The sequence below is a fragment of the Montipora capricornis genome, chromosome 14 (assembly GCF_036669925.1).
Source record: "Montipora capricornis isolate CH-2021 chromosome 14, ASM3666992v2, whole genome shotgun sequence".
NCBI classification, from domain to species: Eukaryota; Metazoa; Cnidaria; class Anthozoa; order Scleractinia; family Acroporidae; genus Montipora; species Montipora capricornis.
In genome coordinates, this window is record NC_090896.1 from 637,536 (window position 1) to 650,000 (window position 12,465).

A 12,465-nucleotide genomic window follows, 5' to 3' on the forward strand; every position below is an offset into this window, starting at 1 on the left:
TCAGCTCTAAACGAGAGAGAAAATGAATTTTACTTGACGTAAAATACATTTGAAAATTCTTACCACTGAGTCAATGATCCTGCCATGAACTTGTTGACATCAGCAAAAAGAGATGAACAAGTAGTTCTTCTGCTTGTCCGCACAAGCTAAAAAGCTGGCAAAGAGTTGTTCATATTAACTGAGGGTTCTCATGTTGTAGCTTCACTGGTTTAGCAGGTTTCAATAAGCAAATTATCCCTGGGACAGCACCTCCTCCAACCACGTACAGTCAACTCATCTCCACACTGTAGCCACATAAGAACGCCTTGCAACTGCAACAGATTAAAATATTTTGTATCAGTTAATTTTTTAACATTTATTTATGTACATTTTATAATTTTTCATATAAAAAATGGTCTGCGCCCGAAATGAACCTAATACTGTGTTTCTAATAATAATAATTATCATAATTATCATAATTAGAATAATAATTATACTAATAATTATAATGTTAATTATTATAAATGCATTAATTATAATAATTATAATATTTTTTTTTTGAGGGGGGCAACCTCATTCCCAGGGCTTCTCCCTCAGGTGGGGGCGGGGCGGTAGGGAAAGCCCCGCCCCCAAATGAGGGAGAAGCCCTGGGAACGAGGTTGCGAGGCGAGGGGACAGGGGAATCTTGACCAGTGTTACACGGCATTATTGATTGCCGTCTTTACCTAAGTTATAAGTACTACAACAAAAATAAGACGCAAACGGCGGCGTGACAAACATAAACAAGCGCACTGTTTGAAATTACTCACTTGACGTTTCGTGTGCTTCGACATGCATCCTCAGAAGTGACTGTTAACTAATTGTTAACTTATTAATAAATCATTATTAATTAATCATTAGTTACTTATTAGTTCAAATTTGTAGTTAACAGTCACTTCTGAGGATGTATATCGAAAGCTATGAAACGTCCAGCAAATAATTACAAACAATGGGCTTGCTTATGTTTGTCACCACTGCTTTTTTTATTTTTCTTTGTCTTGCGCACTAACTTGATGTTGCTTTGCGATCACTTCTCTGACAGCCATGAGCTTGGCTATCGTTGTTTTGCCATTCGTGTTCTCCTCAATCTTTTTCGTCTTTCTCTTGTTTCTCTTCTTCCTCATCGTCGTCCTGTGATGTTTTCCTTATTCGTAAGCGTAATGCATCCCGTCGTTTGTCCCAAGGCGCTTGCAGACATCGTGTCTTCTTTACAGTGGCTTTACTTGCCGGGATTTTGCCCGCCCACCAACCGCGCAAGTAGATAAGGACGGTTTCTTGGTACTTAATTCGCATTTGTAAGTATAGTCTAGAAAAACAACAGATCAAATGGCTAGCACATTGTGTCACAATGGAAAATGATGCACTTCAAAAATTCTCTCTCTTTATGACTACAACGAAGAAAAACTACAAATCAGTATGGGCAAGAATCGAGTCAAGATTGGGAATGGACCGGCAGCAGTTTTGGAAATTAGCCCGAGATAAACCGAGCTTCAATCACTATATCAACTCAAATTCCAAAGATAAGTAGTTTTAGGGATACTCGTCTCAGTAATTTTAGCCGCGATGAGGGATAACTGCCCCCGGAATTTTAGTGATAACGGGATGACTAAAACTCCCATAAACTTTAAAGAGGATAACCTCAAGATCCTCCTTTAATTTCAAGATAATTTGAATGGGAATAAAGTATTATTATTAGTAGTAAACTCAGTTGACCGAATTGTGAGCACCAACTCGAACAATTTAAGGAGTGTGTACGCGCATTTCAGCCGACAAGATAACCTGCATGGAGATTGTAAGCTCTTGTAAGATGCGGCTATCTGTGTTTTACCTGATGTATTGTAGTAGGATGTGGTTGTGTTTCTGATTTTAAAGGTTTTGCGGAAGTGCTAAATAGAAAGACCAAACTGAACACAACTTAGGAATGTTACTTTCTTAAGATCTTTAACGGACTGTGAACAATATTGACGGAATCTATCCTATGAGGAATCACATGAGCTCGCAGGACAAAGCACTAAACTGTGCCACGTAGCATAGCATATGCTTCAGTAGAATATCCCGCAAACCTTAACCTTAAGGTATCCAGAAAGCGGTTTCCAAAAATTCAAAACATGATCTGCTCCAAGCGAGGAAAAACGTGAATGCTTCCGAAGTTTGAAATTGTTCTTTTTAGAAGAAAAATGAACGTATAAACCACTTGAACTGAATTTAAATTCTTACCGTTGAGGGAATCCTGCCATGGACGTCTTTACCACAAACAGAGACGAACCAAGTATTTCACTTCTTCCAGTTCTGCTTGTCCGCAAAAGATAAAAAGCTCGCAAAGAGTTGCTCATATAAACTGCGAGTTGCTAGGATGTAGCGTCACGAGTTTAACAGGCTTCAAACTGCAAATTCTAGACAGCACTTTCTCAGGCAACACGTCCCTACACTGTATATGCACATCAGAACGCCTTCTAACTGAAACACGAGGAAAGAAGGGGTTAGGGGTTGGAGTTACGTTAACACCAATCACTTATTATAACTTTATCGGTTTCAAAGTAAGACACCATGTACAGAGGAGAGAAAGACCCAACTGAACAAAACTCTAGGAATTTCACTTTGTGACTGGCACTAGGCAGTGATAGAGGAATTTTACTACGCCTTTACAGCGTGGCTAAAGGACGTATTTTATTTACACTCTTTGACGAATTACCCACCCCCAAAAAATCAATACTTTTTCAAGATTTAGACGATAAAATCATTTTTAAATACAGAGTTGAAAATACCATAACCGCATAGGGAAAATGACTTATCTCTTTTCCTTATAATGATTTATCTACATGTATTTAGTTTAGGGTGGGAAGAGACAGTGGTGACGTCAAAGGCCCATGGCCATTAATAAGGTTAAGTTAACTTTAAGGTATCCAGGAAGCGGTCTCCTTTGGTCAGCTATAAACGATATGGGCATGAATTTATCAGAAGTTTGAACTGGTTCTATTTTTAAGACTAATACGTAAGCTAAGCAGTGACAGAGGAATTGCACTATGCCACTACGCTCCGGAAGATATTTCATTTACACTGAAAAGGATGGAATAACCGGATAGGGAAAATAGCTTTAACCTTACCCTAACCCCTTATACATTCTTGTCTGCTATGACAGTTAGAAGGCATTCTGATGTGCATACAGTGTAGGGACGAGTTGACTGTGCCTGGAGGAAGTGCTGTTTTGACCTCTAGAAGGTAACTTACGTATTTGTCTTAAAAAAAGGAACAAGTTAAAACTTCTGATGAATTCACATCATTATTGATTCTAGCTGACCATGTTTTGGAGACTGCTTTCTGAAAACCTTAAGGTTAACTTAATCTTATTATTGGAATTTTGACGTCGTTCCTGTCTCTTCTTATCTTAAACTAAGTACATGTAGATAAATGGTTATAGGGAAAAGGGATAAGCATTAACTTTACCATTTTGAAAGCAAGACACCAGTGTATGTAAAGTGGAGACAAAGACCCAACTGAACATAAGTTTAGGAATTATGTCACTTTCTTAACAACGCAAACAGATTATGACTAGCACGCATGACAAAGCGCTAAATAAGCAGTGAAAAAGGAATTAAACTACGGCACTACGTTCCGGAAGATATTTTATTTACACTCTTAAGCTTTAACAATTACCCACCCAATAAAAGCAATCCACTTTCAAGATTTGGACGGTAAAATAATATTTAAGTACAGAGTCGAAAGTACTATAACCGGATAGGGAAAATGACTTCTAGCCTATATACCCATCCCTTTTCCTTATAATGGTTTATCTTCATGAATTTACTTAGGGTGGAAAGAGACAGGGGCGACGATAAAATCTTAAAATTAAGGTTATCTTAACCTTAAGGTTTTCAGAAAGCGGTCTCCAAAACATGGTCAGCTCTAAACGAGAGAGAAAATGAATTTTACTTGACGTAAAATACATTTGAAAATTCTTACCACTGAGTCAATGATCCTGCCATGAACTTGTTGACATCAGCAAAAAGAGATGAACAAGTAGTTCTTCTGCTTGTCCGCACAAGCTAAAAAGCTGGCAAAGAGTTGTTCATATTAACTGAGGGTTCTCATGATGTAGCTTCACTGGTTTAGCAGGTTTCAATAAGCAAATTATCCCTGCGACAGCACCTCCTCCAACCACGTACAGACAACTCATCTCCACACTGTAGCCACATAAGAACGCCTTGCAACTGCAACACATTAAAATATTTTGTATCAGTTAATTTTTTAACATTTATTTATGTACATTTTATAATTTTTCATATAAAAAATGGTCTGCGCCCGAAATGAACCTAATACTGTGTTTCTAATAATAATAATTATCATAATTATCATAATTAGAATAATAATTATGCTAATAATTATAATGGTAATTATTATAAATGCATTAATTATAATAATTATAATATTTTTTTTTTGAGGGGGGCAACCTCATTCCCAGGGCTTCTCCCTCAGGTGGGGGCGGGGCGGTAGGGAAAGCCCCGCCCCCAAATGAGGGAGAAGCCCTGGGAACGAGGTTGCGAGGCGAGGGGACAGGGGAATCTTGACCAGTGTTACACGGCATTATTGATTGCCGTCTTTACCTAAGTTATAAGTACTACAACAAAAATAAGACGCAAACGGCGGCGTGACAAACATAAACAAGCGCATTGTTTGAAATTACTCACTTGACGTTTCGTATGCTTCGACATGCATCCTCAGAAGTGACTGTTAACTAATTGTTAACTTATTAATAAATCATTATTAATTAATCATTAGTTACTTATTAGTTCAAATTTGTAGTTAACAGTCACTTCTGAGGATGTATATCGAAAGCTATGAAACGTCCAGCAAATAATTACAAACAATGGGCTTGCTTATGTTTGTCACCACTGCTTTTTTTATTTTTCTTTGTCTTGCGCACTAACTTGATGTTGCTTTGCGATCACTTCTCTGACAGCCATGAGCTTGGCTATCGTTGTTTTGCCATTCGTGTTCTCCTCATTCTTTTTCGTTTTTCTCTTGTTTGGCTTCTTCCTCATCGTCGTCCCGTGATGTTTTCCTTATTAGTAAGCGTAATGCATCCCGTCGTTTGTCCAAAGGCGCTTGCAGACATCGTGTCTTCTTTACAGTGGGTTTACTTGCCGGGATTTTGCCCGCCCACCAACCGCGCAAGTAGATAAGGACGGTTTCTTGGTAGTTAATTCGCATTTGTAAGTATAGTCTAGAAAAACAACAGATCAAATGGCTAGCACATTGTGTCAGAATGGAAACTGATGCACTTCAAAAATTATCTCTCCTTATGACTACAACGAAGAAAAACTACAAATCAGTATGGGCAAGAATCGAGTCAAGATTGGGAATGGACCGGCAGCAGTTTTGGAAATTAGCCCGAGATAAACCGAGCTTCAATCACTATATCAACTCAAATTCCAAAGATAAGTAGTTTTAGCCGCAATGAGGGATAACTGCCCCCGGAATTTTAGTGAAAATGGGATGACTAAAACTCCCATATAACAGGGCCTCTTTAATATTATATATAACTTTGTTAGTTTTTGTTTGTTAATTTTTATTACGGGAAACTTTAAAGAGGATAACCTCAAGACCCTCCTTTAATTTCAAGATAATTTGAATAGGAATAAAGTATTATTATTAGTAGTAAACTCAGTTGACCGAATTGTGAGCACCAACTCGAACAATTTAAGGAGTGTGTACGCGCATTTCAGCCGACAAGATAACCTGCATGGAGATTGTAAGCTCTTGTAAGATGCGGCTATCTGTGTTTTACCTGATGTATTGTAGTAGGATGTGGTTGTGTTTCTGATTTTAAAGGTTTTGCGGAAGTGCTAAATAGAAAGACCACACCGAACACAACTTAGGAATGTTACTTTCTTAAGATCTTTAACGGACTGTAAACAATATTGACGGAATCTATCCTATGAGGAATCACATGAGCTCGCAGGACAAAGCACTAAACTGCACCACGTAGCATAGCATATGCTTCAGTAGAATATCCCGCAAACCTTAACCTTAAGGTATCCAGAAAGCGGTTTCCAAAATTTCAAAACATGATCTGCTCCAAGCGAGGAAAACGTGAATGCTTCCGAAGTTTGAAATTGTTCTTTTTAGAAGAAAAATGTGAACGTATAAACCACTTGAACTGAATTTAAATTCTTACCGTTGAGGGAATCCCGCCATGGACGTCTTTACCACAAACAGAGACGAACCAAGTATTTCACTTCTTTCAGTTCTGCTTGTCCGCAAAAGATAAAAAGCTCGCAAAGACTTGCTCATATAAACTGCGAGTTGCTAGGATGTAGCGTCACGAGTTTAACAGGCTTCAAACTGCAAATTCTAGACAGCACTTTCTCAGGCAACACGTCCCTACACTGTATATGCACATCAGAACGCCTTCTAACTGAAACACGAGGAAAGAATGGGTTAGGGGTTGGAGTTACGTTAACACCAATCACTAATTATAACTTTATCGGTTTCAAAGTAAGAGACCATGTACAGAGGAGAGAAAGACCCAACTGAACAAAACTCTAGGAATTTCACTTTGTGACTGGCACGCATGACAAAGCACTAGGCAGTGATGAAGGAATTTTACTACGCCTTTACAGCGTGGCTAAAGGACGTATTTTATTTACACTCTTTGACGAATTACCCACCCCCAAAAAATCAATACTTTTTCAAGATTTAGACGATAAAATCATTTTTAATAAATACAGAGTTGAAAATACCATAACCGCATAGGGAAAATGACTTATCTCTTTTCCTTATAATGATTTATCTACATGTGTTTAGTTTAGGGTGGGAAGAGACAGTGGTGACGTCAAAGGCCCATGGCCATTAATAAGGTTAAGTTAACTTTAAGGTATCCAGGAAGCGGTCTCCTTTGGTCAGCTATAAACGATATGGGCATGAATTTATCAGAAGTTTGAACTGGTTCTATTTTTAAGACTAATACGTAAGCTAACTTGTAGAAGTGACTGTGAAAACCGAAACTCACTTATAACTCATTTGAAAAGAATTCTTACCGTCCAGTGAATCCTGCCATGAACGTGTTTACTGCAACTCGAAGGAACCAAGTACTTCACCTCTGCCAGTTCTGCTTGTCAGCACAAGTTTAGAAGCTCGCAAAGAGTTGTTCATAATAACTATGAGTTCCCATTATGTAGCTTCACTGGTTTAGCAGACTTTAAAAAGGAATAGGAAACAAGAACGTGTTAGGGGTAAGGGTATTACAAAGTTTATAACACCAAACAATAGTAACTGAATACAACATGATCAGGTATTTAACTTTATTATAAACACCGCAAACGGATCTTGACTGAAAAGAATGGCAAAGCACTAAATAAGCAGTGACAGAGGAATTGCACTATGCCACTACGCTCCGGAAGATATTTCATTTACACTGAAAAGGATGGAATAACCGGATAGGGAAAATAGCTTTAACCTTACCCTAACCTCTTATCCATTCTTGTCTGCTATGACAGTTAGAAGGCATTCTGATGTGCATACAGTGTAGGGACGAGTTGACTGTGCCTGGAGGAAGTGCTGTTTTGACCTCTAGAAGGTAACTTACGTATTTGTCTTATAAAAAGGAACAAGTTAAAACTTCTGATGAATTCACATCATTATTGTTTGTAGCTGACCATGTTTTGGAGACTGCTTTCTGAAAACCTCAAGGTTAACTTATCTTATTATTGGAATTTTGACGTCGTTCCTGTCTCTTCTTACCTTAAACTAAGTACATGTAGATAAATCGATATAGGGAAAAGGGATAAGCATTAACTTTACCATTTTGAAAGCAAGACACCAGTGTATGTAAAGTGGAGAGAAAGAGCCAACTGAACATAAGTTTAGGAATTATGTCACTTTCTTAACAACGCAAACAGATTATGACTAGCACGCATGACAAAGCGCTAAATAAGCAGTGAAAAAGGAATTAAACTACGGCACTACGTTCCGGAAGATATTTTATTTACACTCTTAAAGCTTTGACAATTACCCACCCAATAAAAGCAATCCACTTTCAAGATTTGGACGGTAAAATAATATTTAAGTACAGAGTCGAAAGTACTATAACCGGATAGGGAAAATGACTTCTAGCCTATATACCCATCCCTTTTCCTTATAATGGTTTATCTTTATGAATTTACTTAGGGTGGAAAGAGACAGGGGCGACGATAAAATCTTAAAATTAAGGTTATCTTAACCTTAAGGTTTTCAGAAAGCGGTCTCCAAAACATGGTCAGCTCTAAACGGGAGAGAAAATGAATTTTACTTGACGTAAAATACATTTGAAAATTCTTACCACTGAGTCAATGATCCTGCCATGAACTTGTTGACATCAGCAAAAAGAGATGAACAAGTAGTTCTTCTGCTTGTCCGCACAAGCTAAAAAGCTGGCAAAGAGTTGTTCATATTAACTGAGGGTTCTCATGATGTAGCTTCACTGGTTTAGCAGGTTTCAATAAGCAAATTATCCCTGCGACAGCACCTCGTCCAACCACAGTCAACTCATCTTCACATTGTAGGCACATCAGAACGCCTTGCAACTGCAACGGATTAAAATATTTTGTATCAGTTAATTTTTTAACATTTATTTATGTACATTTTATATTTTTAATATAAAAAATGGTCTGCGCCCGAAATTAACTTAATACTTTGTTTCTAATAATAATAATTATCATAATTAGAATAATAATTATACTAAGAATTATAATGGTAATCATTATAAATACATTAATTATCATGAGTACTACATCAAAAATAAGACGCAAACGGCGGCGTGACAAACATAAACAAGCGCATTGTTTGAAATTACCTTCTTGACGTTTCATATGCTTCGACATGCATCCTCAGAAGTGACTGTTAACTCCCTGTTACTTTATTAATAAATCATTATTAATTAATCATTAGTTACTTATTAGTTTAAGTTTAGTTAACATTGACCTCTGAGGATGTATATCGAAAGCTATGAAACGTCCAGCAAATAATTACAAACAAGGGGCTTGTTTATGTTTGTCACCACTGCTTTTTTTATTTTCTCTTTGTATTGCGCGGCATTATTGGTTTGTGGCTAGAAGTTCTTTTCTCATATTGGACATGAACATTTTTGGATTTAAGGAAGAGTGACGAAGTTGCGAGGAGTAGAAAAAAGTTTCTGTAGTGTTTTCATAGTCAAATTTATCATTGAGCTCGCATAACAAGCACTGAGCAATGGTAAAGAATTACATCACGCAGGGAGCGGGAGATATTTCATTTACACTATCTTAAACGAATTATCCCTCCCTTTCTCCCACCCTCACCCCCAAACCAGAAAAACCGATGTTCTTCCTCATAGTCAAAAATACCATAACCGGATATGGAAAATGACTCCTTTATGCATATCTTTTCTTGTTATATTGAAATGTCTTCATGTACTTCCGGTTGGAAGAAACAAGGGCGTCATCAAAATCCCAGTGACAATAGACCTTATTCCAAAATGGCCGTCATTTAAATGTTCTTTTGTTTTTATTCAAATTAGCCCTAGATGCCTAGTTCTTGAGCTGAAAATTCAAAAGAATATTTTGCCTTGAACGAGGCATCAAGGTCTAATTTCAATAAAAACAAAAGAATATCTAAATGGCGGCCATTTTGGAATAAGGTGTATGTTAACCCTAAGGTTTCCAGAATGCGATTTCCAGAACTTCAAAACATGATCAGCTGCAAGCGATAAAGAACTGAATCCTTCAAATTTTTGAACTTGTTCTCTTTACAGGACAAATACATAACTTAACTTGTACAGGTCAAAAACCGAAAACTAGCTAACTCAAAGTATAAACCATTTGAGAATACTTATCGTTGAGTCAATCCTGACATGAACGTGTTTACCGCAACAAGAGATGAACCAAGTACCTCCCGTCTGCCAGTTCTGCTTATTACAAGTTAGAAAGCTCGCAAAGAGTTGTTCATATTAACTGTAGGTTCCCAAGATGAAGCTTCACTGGTTTAATAGGCTTAAAACAGCAGATTCTCCCTCCAACAACAGTTAACTCGTACCTACACTGTATACACATCAGAACGCCTTGTAACTGCAATAGGAGATTAGAATGGGTGTGGATTAAAATTTCATCAAACGCGGCTCCTGCCTGAATGTATTTTTGCACAAACGTGTCAAAAAAGCAAGACACTTTTTCATTGGTTCAACCTGTCCCAGAGGTAAAAAGGAACTTTCATTATGCATAACGTCCAAACCAAGGTGCCAAAAAACAAGTTGATTCTTTTGGGAACGAGATATTGTTCAAAAATCGAAATTTTGCATACTGTCAGCACTGACCAGAAGAATTACGTCAAGAAATAAACGTCTCATTCCAAAAAAGCCCGTGTATTATTCAAATGGCAAATTGTGACAAATAAAAAGATACGAGAAAAACGAAAAAGAGGAAAATTTAAAGAGAAATGTAAGACTACTCAATAAAATTCCGGGACATATTATCGCACCATGTTAACTAAAAAACGCCTACAACATCAATTTTTCAAAACATTTCAACTTTGCAGATTCCACAAAACCTATATCAGCAAGATTCGTGTCACAATCAAGTAGGATAGCGTTGGGTTATTTATAAAGGAAAACTAAATTGAAAGCGTTCCAGCAAACAGCAAGAAAGGGAAAACTATTCACAAGAAAAGAATTGAAAAAAAACATTGTCGTGAACGAACCCCTTTTATTCATTTCGTCTTCTCGAAGGAATGGCCTGAATTCGGTTAATTGTTCAAAACAGAGTTAACCATTTTTTACTTACGCATTTGGTTTCATCAATGGTGAATTTATGTAAGATAATTTATATCCGAAGGAAGATTGTTGTCAATACCTTTGCTCTCACGAAGGACTAACGCTGGAAATCGGGATCCTTGCTTTACTCACCCACAGCCTCAGCACTGATACGTGCCTACTGAGAGTAAACCTGTTAGCTCATCGATTTTAGTTATTTCGTGACCAGATTATTCCTAGTCCTGCTTATTAATAAAAAAATTTGGCTGTGAAGGAGAAAGGGAGTGAGCAGCAAGCAAGTCTGACAAAAATATTAACGAGAAGGAAATAATCCTTTGATATACCTCCCAACTCAAATACGTTTTCTGATTGGAGGAGAATGTGTCACGTGTCATTGGTCAAAACTTCATGACGCCCTAGGGCGAACAAAACTTCATGACGCCCTAGGGCAACAACAACTTGAACTTTCGAATCACACGTGATCAGGTCGTGCACCTTTGAAACGGCGGCAAATCTGTACGCCAGCCGACGTCAAGCAAATAATTTTTATCTGTGTATTGTTCTATTTTGAGTTGGGAGGTATAACAAAACACTTCATGACTGGCCCCTCGGGAAACAGTGAGTTTTGTTTCCCCTCGACCTCAATGTTTTCCTCGGCTTCGCCTCGGGGAACATTGAGGGTCTCGGGGAAACAAAACTCACTGTTTCCCTTGGGGCCAGTCATTAAGTGCTTATTGTTCATACCCGATAGTTACACCTTCCTTTCTCTGTGTGCCACGGGGGACGAGGTCTGACATAGAGGCAGAATTTTAATAGATAGGCAAAGAGTGTAAATGAATTAATTACAGGGGAGGAGTTATTTCCAGTTCCAGCCAGAGCGATAAGCCATAGCTCTTGCAATTCTTGGCTTGCTCCTGACGTCATGGTGACCATGTTAGTGTACCAAAACAATAGCGAAAAAGTCTTTTGGGAATTATGCAAAACGCGTGCAACATTATCACGTCTAGTGATTTATCTTCTTTAACTTTTAATTTACTGAATTTAGCATTGATCTCAATGTTTATCTGATCGTCAGAGAATGACTGTAAACGTTGGTTTGACCTAATAACCATAAATTCGGTCTAACTCAGTTTGTTAGAAATAAGCCATAGATTAAGACTTCTTAACTCTGAGTTTAAACCATTCTCAAGATCAGTAAATGTGCTGGCCGCAAAGGTTATGTTAGTAACATCAGCAAACATCCTTTGGGAGGTCAACCTAAGGCAATTTGGCAGATCGTTAATATAAACTAGACAGTCATTCATTGCCAAGATCTTCGTAGTTCCTCTACCCAAGTTGGCTACCTCCTCCATTGTCCAGTCCACAATCCCCGCACTGTAGCGTACTACACCTACAGCCCAGGTATTGATGCCATCTATCAAATTTCCTCCATTGAGTTTTGATATACACAGCCTCTTGACTCTTCTGATATACTCCGATGTTATCTTGCCTTTCATGTTGGTGTTGATTATTATTACTATTATTATTATTATTATTATTATTATTATTATTATTATTATTATTATTATTATTTCATGGAGCTTTATGGCACTTCGAGTTAATTTACTAAGCAGTGATATGACCGTACTAGCGGAGAAATGCCAACAGTCTTGTCAGTCTTAGACCAATCAACCTATCGTACGCTTTTA

The 12,465-nt window shown here is 37.7% G+C and overlaps 1 protein-coding gene across 1 annotated transcript in view; it reads right to left on the minus strand.

Moving 5' to 3' along the window:
• The window catches only part of LOC138032240 (neurogenic locus notch homolog protein 1-like), an 86,150-nt gene that overhangs the window by 19,410 nt on the left and 54,275 nt on the right, over window positions 1–12,465 (minus strand). Inside the window, exons 25-33 of the mRNA XM_068879868.1 lie at window positions 9,922–10,955; window positions 8,336–8,579; window positions 7,056–7,214; window positions 6,194–6,433; window positions 4,944–5,239; window positions 3,979–4,226; window positions 2,236–2,475; window positions 1,029–1,324; window positions 64–311 (exon numbers count right to left, since the gene is read on the minus strand). The gene's annotated coding sequence lies outside the window, so the exon portion shown is untranslated. The remainder of the gene's footprint in view (window positions 1–63; window positions 312–1,028; window positions 1,325–2,235; window positions 2,476–3,978; window positions 4,227–4,943; window positions 5,240–6,193; window positions 6,434–7,055; window positions 7,215–8,335; window positions 8,580–9,921; window positions 10,956–12,465) is intronic.